Consider the following 15446-nt stretch of genomic DNA (forward strand, 5'->3'; position numbering starts at 1 on the left):
TTATTTTCCCTAGGTATTTGTGACAGAGACTAAAACGATCCCATCCAAAATGGAGAGAAGTGCAATTAGAACCTCCTGAAGTTCTGTCTTGACAATGTGAATCACTGCTTGTCCGATCTCATCTAGATCCATCCAATTAATACCACCTTTTTTCATCAGGCAAAGAACAATATGAATGAAGAGAGATAAAAATATTGCCCAAGTAAAATTATTATTGCATTAGGTACCATAAGAACATCTCAGAATCAGCACCAAATGGATCTCATTAACATGATTATGTCAGAAATTCACATTTGTATAGTCCTAGTAAGTTTACAAATCCAAAGCACTTCCTCCTTTGATTCTCCAGCAATCCCCGAGGTCAGTTATCAACATCCCTTTATAGGTGAACAAATAGAAATGTGGGGAAATTGTGTAACAAGATCAGAAAATGTCACAGCGGGGATGTGATACTAAGACTGCTGACAACAAATCTGGTATTCTTTCGATAATGCCTGGTGAAGCTACCAGGTTACATGTCAGTGTAGATCAACCAAGGATGAGTTAGTGAGTAGCATTAAAAAGCCATTAAGTGCCACTATCTGTTGATGGTCACTCAACTATTTTTTGGTTTGGTCTGGTATATTCAAACATGGGAAAGGAGGTGTGTGGAAGAGCCTCCTACAAAGTCTTGCTTGTGAAAGGGTCGAGGACAGAGAAGCTGGGCGGCAGAGGTATAAGCGGTTTGACTTGACAGCAGCCTCGCTGAAGGCTTTCCCTAAAAGTCCTACTGAGGAAGTCCTTCTCAGGCTCCCGGTCCACACAGACATCCAGTAATTATTCTTCCCAGGACACAACCAACGTAACATATTTGTCCTATTCTGAGGTTCTACTGCCAATTTTGCCATAACTGATAACTCAGGATAATGAAAACACATTCTAGGATGCAACTATACCACAAAGCACAAAATTTCCTAGCTGATCTGACCTTTAGAAATGAAAACAAATTAATATTTTTACTAGGATGATGACATATTTCTTCTTAAAACAAAGGAATTGATACTTTAAATCCATATTCTTTTTGTTATATGAACTTGTAACTATTCAGAAAAATGGAGAAAGAAAAGACCAATATAAAAAGTGATTACAATTTCATAAAATGCTTTTAAAGAAAACAGATATTAGCAAATATCAAGAGGGAGTACTTCATCATGATCCTTCCAAAGTTACTTAAAATCTGTTGGTGTCAAGTACAAAAATAAACAGATACATTTCTCTCCAAGATTATCAATAATGTCAATTTCCTCATCTTAATGATTAAACATCATTAGTCAGATATGAAATCATTTGGGAAACTAATGGGCTTTACTCTCTAAACCATGAATCAGAAAACTGCCTAGGGCAAATAAAAATCCAAGAGCTGCACTTAGTCTGCTTAGCTGGGTATCTTACCTGGGTGCGATCTTGCTTTTTATAAAAGCTTTTTTGTTTTTATCTTTACTTGGAGAGGGCATTTTTAGCTTCCCAAGAGTTAAACCAATCTGTTTAAATTTCTGTATAATTCTTATTTCCCGTTAGGATCTCATTTGCTATACTTTATGTCCTTTCTTCCATATCATTCATTCTCCTATTACTTTTGTTTTTCCATTTCCACTTTTCCTAAAAATAGTACATCATTTTCCTAAAAATTCTGGAACAGAAATTTCCGGAAAAGTCTTCCATTTGAAAAACAAGTCCATCTCTAAAGTGTCCTGTTTTAAATACACAGTGTATATGTCACCCACTCTTCTCAGGAAGTATGGTCACTGAGAGAAGGGCCTATATGCCAGGCGACAGTAAACATGCTGCAGCAATTCACTAATAACCTGGGCATGGAGGCTCTAGAGGTGACTGCATCTCTCTTAAAACATCCACCTAATTAACAACTTATGCTTACATATTTATCATCTTTGTGCTTCTAAACCCTGCCCACTGACATCAGCATGGAATCAACTATGAAAAATTACTAAGAAATTTGGGAAAATAAATGTAATTCAAAGTGAAAAAAAGAAGAGGCCATGGAAAACATAAATTGAATAAAGAAATGAATCAATTCCTAAGCAAAGAGGGTCTCCCTGTTGGTGGCTACTCGTGCCCTAAATACCTTTCCTCCTCACCCTGCCCATTTTAGTCATCCTAATGAGAAATACAGTCTCCATTTCTAATGGGTAAAATCTTATCTGTCGAACATACATCCGGGACTCCCATCATTCACACATTACCATGAGTTAACTCAAATGGATGGTTTTCCTCTTAACATCTGGTTCAGATGGGGATCAAGGGCATATGATTTTTTTACTCCGGGGAAGAAGAGGGGAATGAGGAGGGAAGACAGCTACATTTGGAGCACAGAGCACTTCTCATGCTGTATATTCAAGTCCCTGGCTCAGTGTGAGAGCAACAGGGACCAGGGAAACACTCTAGCAAGGAGCCTACACACAAGCCTCAGCTAGTCCAAATCCATCCAGGGGTGACTTCCACGGGACAGTGAGAGAAAGAAGCTCTTCTTTCCCAGGCTGTATCACAAACTCCCTTCCAGCCAGGTCCAATAATTCAAAAGTACAGATATTCTATGAGCAATACAAGTTTTAATTATCCTTGAACTTAAGGTACAGGTGCCCATTTGTATGGAAAAGAGTCTGCATTCTACTACCAACTACCTATGTTCCCACTTTGGAATGTACACAGCCTCTTGTTAACTTATTAACAGCTTCTCACTAAGCCTGCAGCCTTTTGATTATTAATCCTCTAAAAATGATGTACTAAATTCTATGCTCCCTGATTGCAAAACATGGAAGACAGACCTAGGGGAATAACGCCAAGAAAGGTCAGCCACGTTCTCTGGGCCCTTTTGTCTGAAGCCTCTAACCCCCGGAGATCTGTCAATCCCTAGCAATGTCTCTATTAAAGTGCTGTCAATGGAGACAGAAGAGGCGTAGGGGATTGCTAATGACTCCTGCTAACTGGAGCAGGCAGGAAATGCTGGATGCGAGCTGGACATACTCCCTTTGGGGAAAAGGAGTCTTCTACTGATGTCTGAAAAGTCGGGGTACACAGAAAGGCACGCAGGCTCTTCATGAGCATTTTTATTGACGTTGCTCCAAACTCATCTGTATTTCCAGCTGCTTAGTTTAGTCTCAATTCTACACAATCACATTCACAGGGGTTTCATACAGCAACCAGAAATAGGGGGCCTAATAGAAAAGAATGATTCAGGTTCACTGGGGGAAGAAGAAAATCCAAAACAATAGCCTTGTCGTTGACACCGTGTTTTCTTTTTAACAAAGAACCACAAAAACCGTGTTTAATGTCCATAGCAAACCTTAAAGCAGGCAACTATTACAGATGACAGAGATGGAAGCCATGCGAGCCAAACCAAGCGCTGCCTCTTCAGAGCTATCACCAGGCTTGGCGTAATAGGGCATGCTTATTTTGTTTTTCAACTTAATGCCACTGGTGGAGAACACAATACCTGCTTCCGTGCAGCCGTAATCCTCCCAGTCAGCTATTTGTCTCTGGCTTGCCTACCTCACTCGGTACCAGCCTGGAATGCAGCCATTTCAGAAGAGGGTTAATATAATTAGAGTAAAGCCAGGCCATTATACTGTGTGAAAAGATGACACCCGTCTCATATTGGCCTAGCAACAAGTTACCCTTGCCTCAGCAAAGCTCATCTGTCAGCTGTCGGAGGTAGGTTCCCTTTCAAGTAATAACATGCAGGAAGCATCTCACCCCACTGTCAGTCAGGCTGCAACCGCCTGAGCTGCTGCACGCTTCAGTGAGTCTAGTTAGGAGCCCTCACCCATCTCCTTTATTAGAAGCCTGAGCGGCGCTCCGGTGCTGTTCTAACAAGGATCAGGCGGCAGGATTAAGCACTGTGACAAAGAGGATCTAATAAGCTAGAAAGTGGTGCATCTACAGCCACGCTGGCTGGCTCCCAGACAGAGATTCCCTGTGCTCACCCTTCAGTGGGACAGCCTGGGCCACGGGGGAAGCCAGCCAGCGCCGTGATTAGCGATGACCCTCTGGCCGATGCTGCTATGAAGATCATATATCACTCAGAGGCTTATTCGGCAATTGCAAATTGGATTTTCCATTTTATTACCTGCAAAAGGACCACATATGCTTCATATACAGTAAGCTTTGCCATGCGACTCTAATTTTGTAATCACTAAATCATGCAAAACAATCATTCTCCTTGTGTTACAAATGTGACTGAATGCAATAAGCAATTGGAGCCCCATTAATAAGCATGCTTATTTTCACTTATGGAAATCGGCTGTTTTCATAATCACACGGTTAAGAATCCTTCCTAAGTATTCAAAAATCCTTGAAACATATGGCCAGTAACATTACTGATCATATAGTAAGCAAATGAGGGGGTCTGGGCAAATTTTTCACATCATCAAAGCAGGAGTCTCTCCCTTCCTGATTCCAAAATATCAGAGCATCATTTAAATCAATTCACTCTAAAAGCCAGGCTCTCTCATTCATAAAAATCTAAGACCATGGTCTAAGGAGGTAAAACTAGCAAACCCTGGCTGACTGAGATGTCCATCATTAGATTACTAGATTTGCCCAAGCCCAGGTAATTATTTATCCTTGAAGGGGTCAAGATGGGACACTATGACAGCTGAAAGATCACCTCTGCTCTGTAGTGAGTCCACACACAGACGCTAACCACAAATGACTCCAGCACAAAATAAAAGCTATATCTGCTGCCGCTCCAGATATAGAGAGAGATTCTACACATAAATTTCTCTAATTCTTATTACTAGGTAACAGGCTACTAATTTTGGAAGTGCATGATTACACATAATAGGTGAAGGCGGGAAGGTACTCCTATTTTTTCATTTCTTTAGCAACATATTTTACCGAGTGGAAAATGACCATAAGGCTTACGAAATGATGCTAATATTGTAATAGTAAATGTTTGCAATAATAAAACACTGGAAATAAGCAGAATGTTCAACAAGAGGTGAAAAGCTGAATAATATATGCCACAGACTTACAATGTTATGCAGTAATTAAAATGAATGGAATAAATTTGTACATATTTAGGAAGAGTTCTACATTTTAATTTTTTTAAAGTAAGGTTTTTATTTTAACTATTTGCTATGATTTAATTTTTGGAAAAAATATGGAAGAAATCCCATATATGTGTATGAACAAAAGTGTATGTGAAAAAGAGAAAGAAAAAGAAAGAATACATATCTAATTGTAAATGCCAGTGTCCTCAAAGAGGGGAAATTAGGGTGGGGCAGGAATTTGAACCAGCAGGATGAGGAGTAAACTATTAATTTTGTCTTTTGAGAATTCCATGTGATTACATGGGATATTTTTATAATTAGAAAAGAATAAAGTGCACTGAAAGAAAATCATCAAAAACAAATTCAAGCCCTGGCCAGTGTGGCTCAGTTGGTTGTAGCATTGTTCTGTGCGCCAAAAGGTTGTGGGTTTGATTCCCGGTCAGGGCACATACCCAGGTTTCAGGTTCCATCCTCAGTGGGGGCACATATGGGAGGCAACCAATTGATGTTTCTCTCTCACATGGATGTTTCACTCTCGTGCTCTCTCTCTCAAATCAGTAAAACATAACCTCGGTGAGGTTCAAAAAAAAATTTTGAGATACATGGCACGCACTAATTAGTACAAAAGAGTGCATGTTATTGAAAACAGCGTTATCCTAGTGAAAACCATGCTTTACAGATGGTGGTCTATGAAGCCCTAACTGGACTGAAAATCTTATGTCTGAGGCTGCTTCAGTCTGTGCATCATCACTGCAGTCACAGTGAGCTGGGAGTCTCATGACAGCTCTCAAATTTATTCTGTGGGGAATTCGAGGCCACACTGTCATTCTGCCAAGTGTCTGCTTAGCCTTTCTGGCATCACATTTTTAAAATAGGCATTTTGTTCATTTAACAATTACAATGCATTGCAGCTTTATGAAACATAGTTAAGTGAACTGTTACTCTTCTGACTTAGGCAAGAAGAGTATAAGTTAAATAAAGAAGACTTAAAAAAAAATTAACCTCCTTGCCAAGTGGCCCCAATGAAACTGGCATCCGACTTAATGTGTATGTTGGTATAAATGGGACCAGAAGCCCATTTACCAATAAAGAAAAATGGCATTTTACATAGTTTTCCTGTGATGCTCTTCTTGGCCATTTGGTATCTGTGTTCCATGGTAAGATGGAACAGAGGGAGTTCTCAATCAATGTTATAAAAAATATGATTACCCAGCAACAGAGCAGTGGGCACCCCCAACACACAACCACCAGTTAGTTTATCTTGCAAGTTCTCCTTCTATGGATATTAAATAATTACTGTTTTAAGCCTGATATTCATGTAGGATTTCCCAACCATTCTTCTAAATGTGGGAGGTCATCTTATTTTTGCTTGCCAGATTTCCTGTTTATGTAATGCTGTCAAGTGTAGAAAAATTCCCAGTGGATCTGGCCAGGGTCCTGGTTCCTAGACTTTGTGACCAAGAGACTTTGGGTAAATTTCTGTGCTTTTCTGAGCTTTGGTTTCCTCATCTGCCAAAGTAGGGATAATAGTACTAACTGACAGGACTGTGGACAGGAGCCAAAAGCGTATATACTGGTCCTGTAACCTGGAAAACACTATACAAACATATACTACTCTTTATATTATTCATTATCATTTGAAATGAAATCTGCAAAGGAGAGAAAATATATGCTTGAAAACAAGTTGCCCAAAACAGGGTTTGCTCAAGAAATTCATAACCTCCTGAATATGAATGTACAATAATTTGCATAGTGGCACTCTCCTGGGGAAAGGGTCCCCATTCAGTAGCTTCTCAAAGGTCCATGTCCAAAAGTAGAACTATGATAAAATTTCTGTACGCTAATTTCATTTCTTAGAAGACTGAAAGATTTATGAAGAGCAGCAGTACAGCATCCCCTAAGGTTGGTCCCCAGAGAACACTTCCTCACTCTGACCCCCACTGCACTAGAGTCCCCCAGTCCATAGGGATTGAGTTCAGGACATCTTTCTGACCATCTGCATTGCCCCATCATCCTGGAGACTCCAAGGAGAAGTCACTGATGACTGTAACACAAACTAAAATAAATATATGCTCAAAGAATAAGTTTCAGTAATTACAACTTTTTATGGGATCAAACCAGCCTTCACCAGAACTATTTAAGTTCAACATATATAGACATACCTCGCTTTATTGTTGTGTTTTACAGATGTTGCATTTTTTTACAAACTGAAGGCAAGACATTCCATCAGGAAAAAGATTATGACTTGCTTTATCATAATACTCACTTTATTGTGGTGGTCTGGAACCAAATCCACAATATTTCTGAGGTATACTTGTATAGGATAGCCATCTTATAATGATAAAATATTTTTTTCAGCTAGTTTAGCATTTACTTAACATTCTATCTCAGAACCTGTCAACAATTCCTGCCCTAGTAATAGTTAATATTAGTAATAGTGTTACTTAATTGACCTGTGATATTACAGTCAGAAACAATTTGTTGTTCTCTCCCTAGAAAGCCCTCTAGTCCTTAGTTAATCCCTGAAACCTGAGGCACTGAGCTCTCCATCACATCCACATTGTCTCATTACTCCTGTTCCACAGCACACCTTTATAAGAGCTGCAACACCCTTTCAACAAAAGTGTAGAGTCTTTGTGAGATGAGGGGAGGGCAGTATTAGGAGAGTGGACTTTAGAAATTAACAACCTTAACATTTATAATTAAGAGAGATGATCCAAGACAGCATCTTTCACTTATGTTGGTGAGTACAAAAGTGTAGGCCAATACAGAGACTAGAAAACAAAAGTCACTTCCTACTCATTTATAATTCAGAACATGTTCCTATCAAGTTGACACGTATTCTTAAATACTGAGAATCCTGGGGTTGGCCAGGGTTCCAGGAATGGACACTTTGTCCGCACTGCTGTAGAGTACAAACTGACACCCCTTTTCTTAAAGGTAATTTGGCAATATATCTTAAGAGCTATAAAAATGTTCAGACTGTTTGAGTCAGTAATTCCACCCTAGTAATAAATTTATGTTAAGGAAATAATCATATATATTCACAATAACTTATGAATACAAACTTTCAGTTCAGTAATGCTTATGTTCCTCTTGAACATCTGGAAACAACTCAAAGGTCTAAGAGGTTGGTGAATAAGTTATGAGACAATCAGAGGATGGTACATTATATAGCTATATGATTAAAAATACTTTCAAATAACGTTTAATGACATGGGGTAATAATCATGACATAATGAGTTGAAGAGTAGGCTGTAAGACTCATATAGTATGACCATATTTTAAAAAAAAATAAGTATAGATGCATATGAATAGATAAAAGACTAGAAGGATACATAATCATAATTTTAACTGGTTATTTCTGGATGGTAGGATCATGAAAGTTACCTTTTTCTGTGTTTCCCAGAATATCTAAAACAGTGGTTCTCTTGAGTGTGCATCAAAATTTCCTGGATGCTTTGTTAAAACCTCCAGAGTTTTCGATTTAGTACAAGTTGGGTGACACCCAAGAGTTTAGGTTTCTAACAAGCTCTTAGGGGATAATGTTTCTGATGGAGGGACCATACTGACCAGTCACTGTTTATTTGTAACACTAATCTTGGTTATCATTCTACCATGTATATGCATATCAAGTCATTCCACTGTACTTTTTTTTTCCTCTGGCTTAATTATTTTTATTGAATTTATTAGGGTGACACTGGTCCACAAAACCATACAGGTTTCAAGTGTACAATTCAATAAAACATCATCTGCACAGGCATCGTGGGCCCATTGCTCCAAGCAAAGTCTCTTTTCATTCTCATTTCCCCCCGCACCTTTGCGCTCCTCCATCTATCCCCCACCGCCTTTTCCCTCTGGCTACCACCACACTGTTGTTGGTATACACTTTAAATATATACAGTTACATTTGTCAATTATTCCTCAATAAAGTTAAAAATATTTGAAAAATCAAAAATTTTTAAATAAAACAGCAAAAAAAATTTAAATCTATTTAGAGTACTGAAAAAGAAATCTGAATTTTGATACCATTAGCAGTTCTATTAAAAGGTATCAAAAATAAACCCACAAACCAATGAATGCTTACTGTTATCATCACCATCACCATCACCATCACCATCATCATTGCTATTAGTTATTGAACCTGTATTAAGTACAGATGTCGCTTCAGGAGCTTTACACTATTCCAGGAAGCCACAATAATTTTGCATGGAAATGTTGCCGGAGAAATTAGTATGCCAGATTTCCCAGACAGAAGTGGGCATGAGGTTCTTGGGGTATCGCTGAAATAAGTATTTTCAGAAGCCCCCATGGGAGAATGAAATGTGGTTAAAGGTTTTATTTGTGTGGAGTTAGATTCTTCAGGTTTTAAAGTCCCATGCCCCTTAATCCAGTCCTGAAAGAGGGGAAGCTGGGGCTCCAGTGGAGCCAAAAGGAGGGCCAGTGTCCAAAACGTTCATTCCATGTTGGAGCTGGGTCCAGTATACTCAGTCCAGATTTAGTCCATTAATCCATGTGTGGGTCCCACATGGCCGTGAGCCACCTGGGGGCAGGGGAGCACAGACCCTGCAACAGGAGAGCCAGGAGCCTGGCATGCAAAAGCCAAGAAAGCAAAAACCAAAATAACAAGCTCCTTTGTTCAGAAGTTTAAATATCCAGGTTTCAAGCCCTTGTAGTGGCCACACGCACTGTGGCCAATGACCTGCTCCCAGGTGTGACAGACAGGTAGGCACCTTCCCACATCACTCAGACCTTATTGGGCATGCATCTAAACTGCCTTTGTCCAGTCCCTTCCCCCATGATCAGTGGAGGAACAGACTTGGTGTGTTAAATAAGCAAAGCTGTATAAATGGCATGCCTATATTTTTTAGTCTTCCCTAAATAATAACCAGGTTATTACAAGAGTATTCGGAAGTATTATTATTATTGTCTCATTTTAAAAAAGAGAAAAAAACCCTAATATTCAGGGACATCAAGACCCACAGACAAGGCCACATAAGTAGTGCATGGCAGAACTGGGATTCAAAGGATAATGTGGCTCATCCAAAGCCCTGGGTCTGTCTAGTACATGACACATATTTCCTCCTAGTGCAAAAAAGTATTGAGGTGTTGTTGAAATAGTCAATAATGCGACATGGTTTAAAGACTACTATTAAAGCATATTCTCCCCTCTCTTCCCCTGCTCCCAACAGAACCCAGAATTCTATCATCAGAACCACTTTCTTAGGGCTGAAAGCCATGTTGCTTCCAGGAATTTTCTTTTTAAATTAAAATATCCTGGCAGAAAAGCAAGTTAGGGTGATAGCACTTTCATTATGTGACAGAATGAATATTTTTAACAGGCTGCAGTAATATAGACATGCACTTCCCTATTCAAGAGTCAAAACACCACCCAGTCATGGAATTATTTTGTTTAAATTAAAACTAATTAAATACTATATAAATTACTTTTTATGCAGTTTTTAAAAGAATAGACTCCCATGTAATTATACATTGAACAAATAATTATTTTTAAAAGAATAAAACTTCAGTCAGAATTGTTTAGGAAAATCACTATATGATTATAAGAACTGAAATTACCCAGGGGAAATTTTGATCACAGGAAAAGGCAAAATAGGTTTGAGTCTGGGTAGGGCATCAGAGACAAGCCACCAGGGGCAGGCTAAGGGCGGCATGTGCCAGGGCCAGGGTGTGAATGTTGGGGGCAGGGGTGGTATATTTTTAAAAATGGGAACTTTTGCACTATTGCAGAGAAACAGCCATGATTCATGTTTCAAACTGTCCATGGCTGATTATAAGCACTTCTGAGAGGTCTCGTATGTTTCTGACAGTTTCCAAATGCTGCTTTCTGCGGAAGCTAGAAACGGGAAGCAATGAGGTTATGCTCCCCTCACTCCCACCTCCTGTCACCTCCAGCCACACCATGACATCAGCACCACGTGAAGACACTAGTTAGGTATGTCTAGCCAAGCAGACCTGAGACTCCTCCCTTTTCACCAAAATCTACACTTTGAGGTTCCACATGCTTCAAATATAGGTACTGTCAGCATAGGTAGCTAGTTACTGATATGAGGAAGATAGCTAGTTATTACGTAAGGAAGAAAGCAAAAGGAAACTAAGTAATCTTAAACTGGGAAGCAGAAGCAGGTAACAGCAGAATTCCATCTAGTTTACTGGTAAACAGATGCACTCACACACCCCAGGGAACTGCCACTGAGGAGACTTAAGGAGACTTAATCCTGGGAATGGAACAGGAACTCTCCCCAGGGGTGCGGAAAGCCTGGTACCAAAGGGAGGGAGGAAATTCCTCTACTGGGTGCATGAGCAATAGGAACTAGATGACTTAATTACACTTTTGGACAGGTGCAATGAGTCAGGGTGACGAAAAAGAGGAGCAGGGCCTAGTCTGGGAACAATCGGAAAGGTAACTGGATTGGATAGAGGACAAGAAACCCTGATATAACTTACTGGGAGGAGGGCCCGATCCAGGCCCAGAGAAGTCAGGAATTTGGGTGGGATAGTTTGAATGGTTCTTTGCCCTTTACCTGAACCAAGAATACAGATGGGGGTTACCAGGAGCCTCGTGACAGTGCTTTAGAGCCTGCCAACACTGTACGCCCCTGAGGGTATATTAATTCCCCTTCATTCACAGTAAAGCCGGCCCTCACGTTTAAACTCCTCCATGCATACACGTTTAGGATTCTTTTCTCCTATCACAGCGAAAGAGCCTATCACTTTCACTGGCAACAGATTGGCGAGCCCAACCAGGCGGGAGAAGCAACAATCTGTGGTAAGATCTGGGGACCCCTCCTCGTGGACCTGGAGGCCCATTCCCTGTGTCCGTGTCCCTGCCTCCATTTCTCCTCTCCATTTTCTTCCTTTAGTCCCAGGTGTTTTTAAGCTGCAAATGATGGTGGGTATGGGTCAGGATTTTAAATGCCCTTAGGGTGCCTGCCACCAGGTAAAGAAATCTCTCCATGAGAGGATAACCTGGTAATGAGACAGGCCAGGTGCACTAGGCTGCCCGCCAGGACCAAGGCAAACTTGTTTACCAAGGAACACTAGTTCACAAGCAAAACCCCCAAACCCCGAGACCATTCCCTGATATGATTAGTTGAAGACACTGGGATGTTCTAACCAATTTCTTTTTTTCTCTCCTTTGCCTAGTCTGCATGCTCCGGCCCCAGACTCAGAAATCCATCCCTCCCACAGCTTTGTCCCTGTACAGGCTGCTGTGGTGCTGCCTGGAGACCCTTCCTGAGGACTTGGGCCAGCCACTGCCACCCCCTTCCTAGAGCTTGGGCCAACCATCACTTCCCTGAGGCCTGGGGCATCGGTTGCTGCACCCTTCTAGGGGTTGAAGGTCGGGCAGTATTGATAGTGCCCTTATTGACCCATGTGACTTACCTGTTTTCATTCTCTCCCAGCATTATCTGGAAATCCAGCATAATTGCTTTAAACTAAGACATTTCTTTGCCCTAGCTGGAAAAGCCTCAAGGCCAGACTTTGCTCTTACTGCATGTTTAATACAACATCTCATATTGTTCCACGGGGTCGCGTTTTCTGAGCACCTCAGGAAGGGGACAGAACAAGGGACATCGCGTAAGATATGGGACACTGAGATGTTTATCCAGATTCAGGAGGGAGCCCTCACACTTCACCAGAAGCCCTTGTTACTTGTGGCTGTGGCTAGTCTCTCCCTACTAAGGGCAATCTTAGAACAGGGGAAACGGGATCTTTGGAGATCTTGGAATCTTAAGGATGTCTGCTCCCAAGGTCTGCACCCATGTACTCCTGGCATTATTGTGGGGCACAAAGCTTACCATGCTCCTAGAGAAGGTCTACACCCTTTGCATGGGAAGGGTGAGACTCGAGTCTCAGGACACTGAAACTGGCAATGGAGGGTTGTGATTCATCCTAGGCCCTGATGACATGACCTGGAGCTAAGAAAAATTGGGGAAGCCCATATTTTCCCTTAGCTACCCAAACACCTCCCTCTTTTTGCAGGGAAGGGAATTCTCTCTCCTTGAAGACAAGGGGAAAAGTTACTTCCACGATGGCCTACATGCTTGAAGGTCCAGCCTCAGATTCCAATAGAGGCACCTCCACTCAATCATTCACCCCAACATCCCTTGGATTGTCCAAATACGTCTAACGAATATCTGGAACTAGACTTCCTCTGCCCCACTATAGGAGGCGGCAGGAGGGCTGGAAGTGATCAACCGAGTTCATATACCCTTCTCTATGTCATACTGAAGAGATTGTAAGGCATGGCTAGGTAATTTCTCAGAAGACCCTAGAGATTTACAGGGGAGTTTTAGGCAATAACTTAGACCTGTGAATTAACCTGAAAGGACTTAACTGTCCTCTCCCCCAATGCTGACAACCAGAAGAAAGACTCCATTTTGGGGGGCCGCCCAGGAATATACAGATTCTTTACATTCAGCCCAGCCAAACAGGTTTCCTGCAGAAATGACTGCCATACCCCAGATTGATCCTAATTGGTCTTATCAACTGGTCTCTACTAGGATTGGCCTGTAGAGACCATATGATTATCTATCTTCCAGAAGGCATGAAAAAAAGTAGCAACAAGGCTCTCAATTAGGACAAAGTAAGAGCAATTACTTAGCTCCCAGACGAGAACCCCTCTCTTTTTCACTCTCCTCTAATAGAGGCCATTCGCAAATATACCAGCATAGATAGGGACTCACTCAGAGGGAAAATAGCGCTAGCCGTGTACTTAGTTAATCGATCTATCTATCTCCGATATAAGGAGGAAACTACAGGCACTGGCACTAGGCCTCCAAACCCCAATAAAGGAATTAACAGAGTTGGCTTTCTCTGTCTTCTACAACTGAGATACAGTTGAGGAAGACAAAAGAAGCGTGCTGATCTTTTGGCAGTTGCTTTACAAGTAGTAGGGTCACCTCAGGGATGACCCACAGGTCACTCTCCCAGAAGTTATTAGGAGATGGAGTATGTTACCTCTGTGGGAGTGTGGACCACTGGAGCCAAGAGTGTCCTGAAAAGGGCCATTAGAGCAAAAGCCCAAAAGTACCTAAGACACCTTGCCCCAAGTGCAAGAAAAAGGGGCACTGAAAGAGGCACTGTCCCATCCCAAAGGTGGGAGGGATAGGGTCCCTTTCCACAGATGTGCTAAAGGACTGAAGAGGTCCAAGGTCCTCAGAGGCTCTCAAAAGAAACATCGAGATTCAAGGGAAGGAGCCGCAGGTTGTCCTTAAAGTATTAAGTAAGCCCGTTCAATTTTTTATTGATACAGGAGCAGCTTACTTTGCTTTAACCTCTTATTTTGGAACTTTGTCTTCAAAAACTTGCTCCATTGTAGGGGTAGAGGGGATGAAGTCTTAAATATACCCAGATTTTTATCAAATTTTAATTTCCAAATTATGTAAAAAAAAAGGAAATGACTTCTTAGCTAACTTCACAGGAGATAAAATGCCAGACAAATGCAGATTGATTCAATCAGTGTGAATATAAGTACATAAACTTAATAATCATCTTAATAACCTTCCCAAATGACAACTTACCTTTTTAATGCCAATCCTCCTAAAAAAGTATGCCAGTTTTCCAACCAACAGGAATAATACTGAAGTTTAAACGTCGTTGTAATGCATTACTAGGCACTTGTTCATGGAAGTATGAAACAAAATTAACTTTATTTTTTATTTATATATAAATACCCTTGAATCCAATTTTATTAAAGGTTAAGTAAGGGATCAACCTACTACACAGAACCTAAACTTAAGTTATATGTAAAAATGGCTTTGCTTCCCACTCTAGAGCTTATATTTTTATTACTTCGGTGCCATGTGTTCCGCTCTCTGAAGAGACTGTGGATGGTAAGAGTGCAGATATTATGTAGCATAAAATATGTACTGAGATAATTAAGAATTCTGAGTGACACAAATGCTAAATCTCCATGAAAAAAATGCAAAATTTGTAACTTAATTTCCAGTAAATTCAAAAGTACTCACATTTAAAACGTGTCAAATGTTTTTTACGTTATGTATTAGCAATCTATTTTAATACATTTTGATAAAAGTTATTTTCAAGTTTAAAGTAAGAGCTCAGAAATAAGAGACAATGGAAAGAAAACACAACTATCGGAAAGTGGTATTTTCATGTGTGTAAATACACACATATACATACACACCCACATACACACACTCTACTTCAGAAATACAATAAAAGCAAACACTACTTATAGCAGAAAGAATGTACTAGGGGAAAACAGAGAAAAAAATGGATGTTTCTACTTTTATAGAAAACTATGTACTTTTCTCAGTAAAAGTGATAAAAGGCAAATAAGTACTCCAAACTAATATAAACAAGAATATCTAAAAAAAAAAAAAAAGTATCTTATTCTCTAGTGCTAAT

At 40.4% G+C, this 15446-nt stretch overlaps 1 protein-coding gene across 5 annotated transcripts in view; it reads right to left on the minus strand.

The window, feature by feature from the left end:
* The window catches only part of RSU1 (Ras suppressor protein 1), a 170426-nt gene that overhangs the window by 82223 nt on the left and 72757 nt on the right, over window positions 1-15446 (minus strand). The gene's annotated exons all lie outside the window — the stretch shown is intronic.

This window comes from Miniopterus natalensis, chromosome 1, assembly GCF_054644295.1.
Source record: "Miniopterus natalensis isolate mMinNat1 chromosome 1, mMinNat1.hap1, whole genome shotgun sequence".
Lineage (NCBI taxonomy): Eukaryota > Metazoa > Chordata > Mammalia > Chiroptera > Miniopteridae > Miniopterus > Miniopterus natalensis.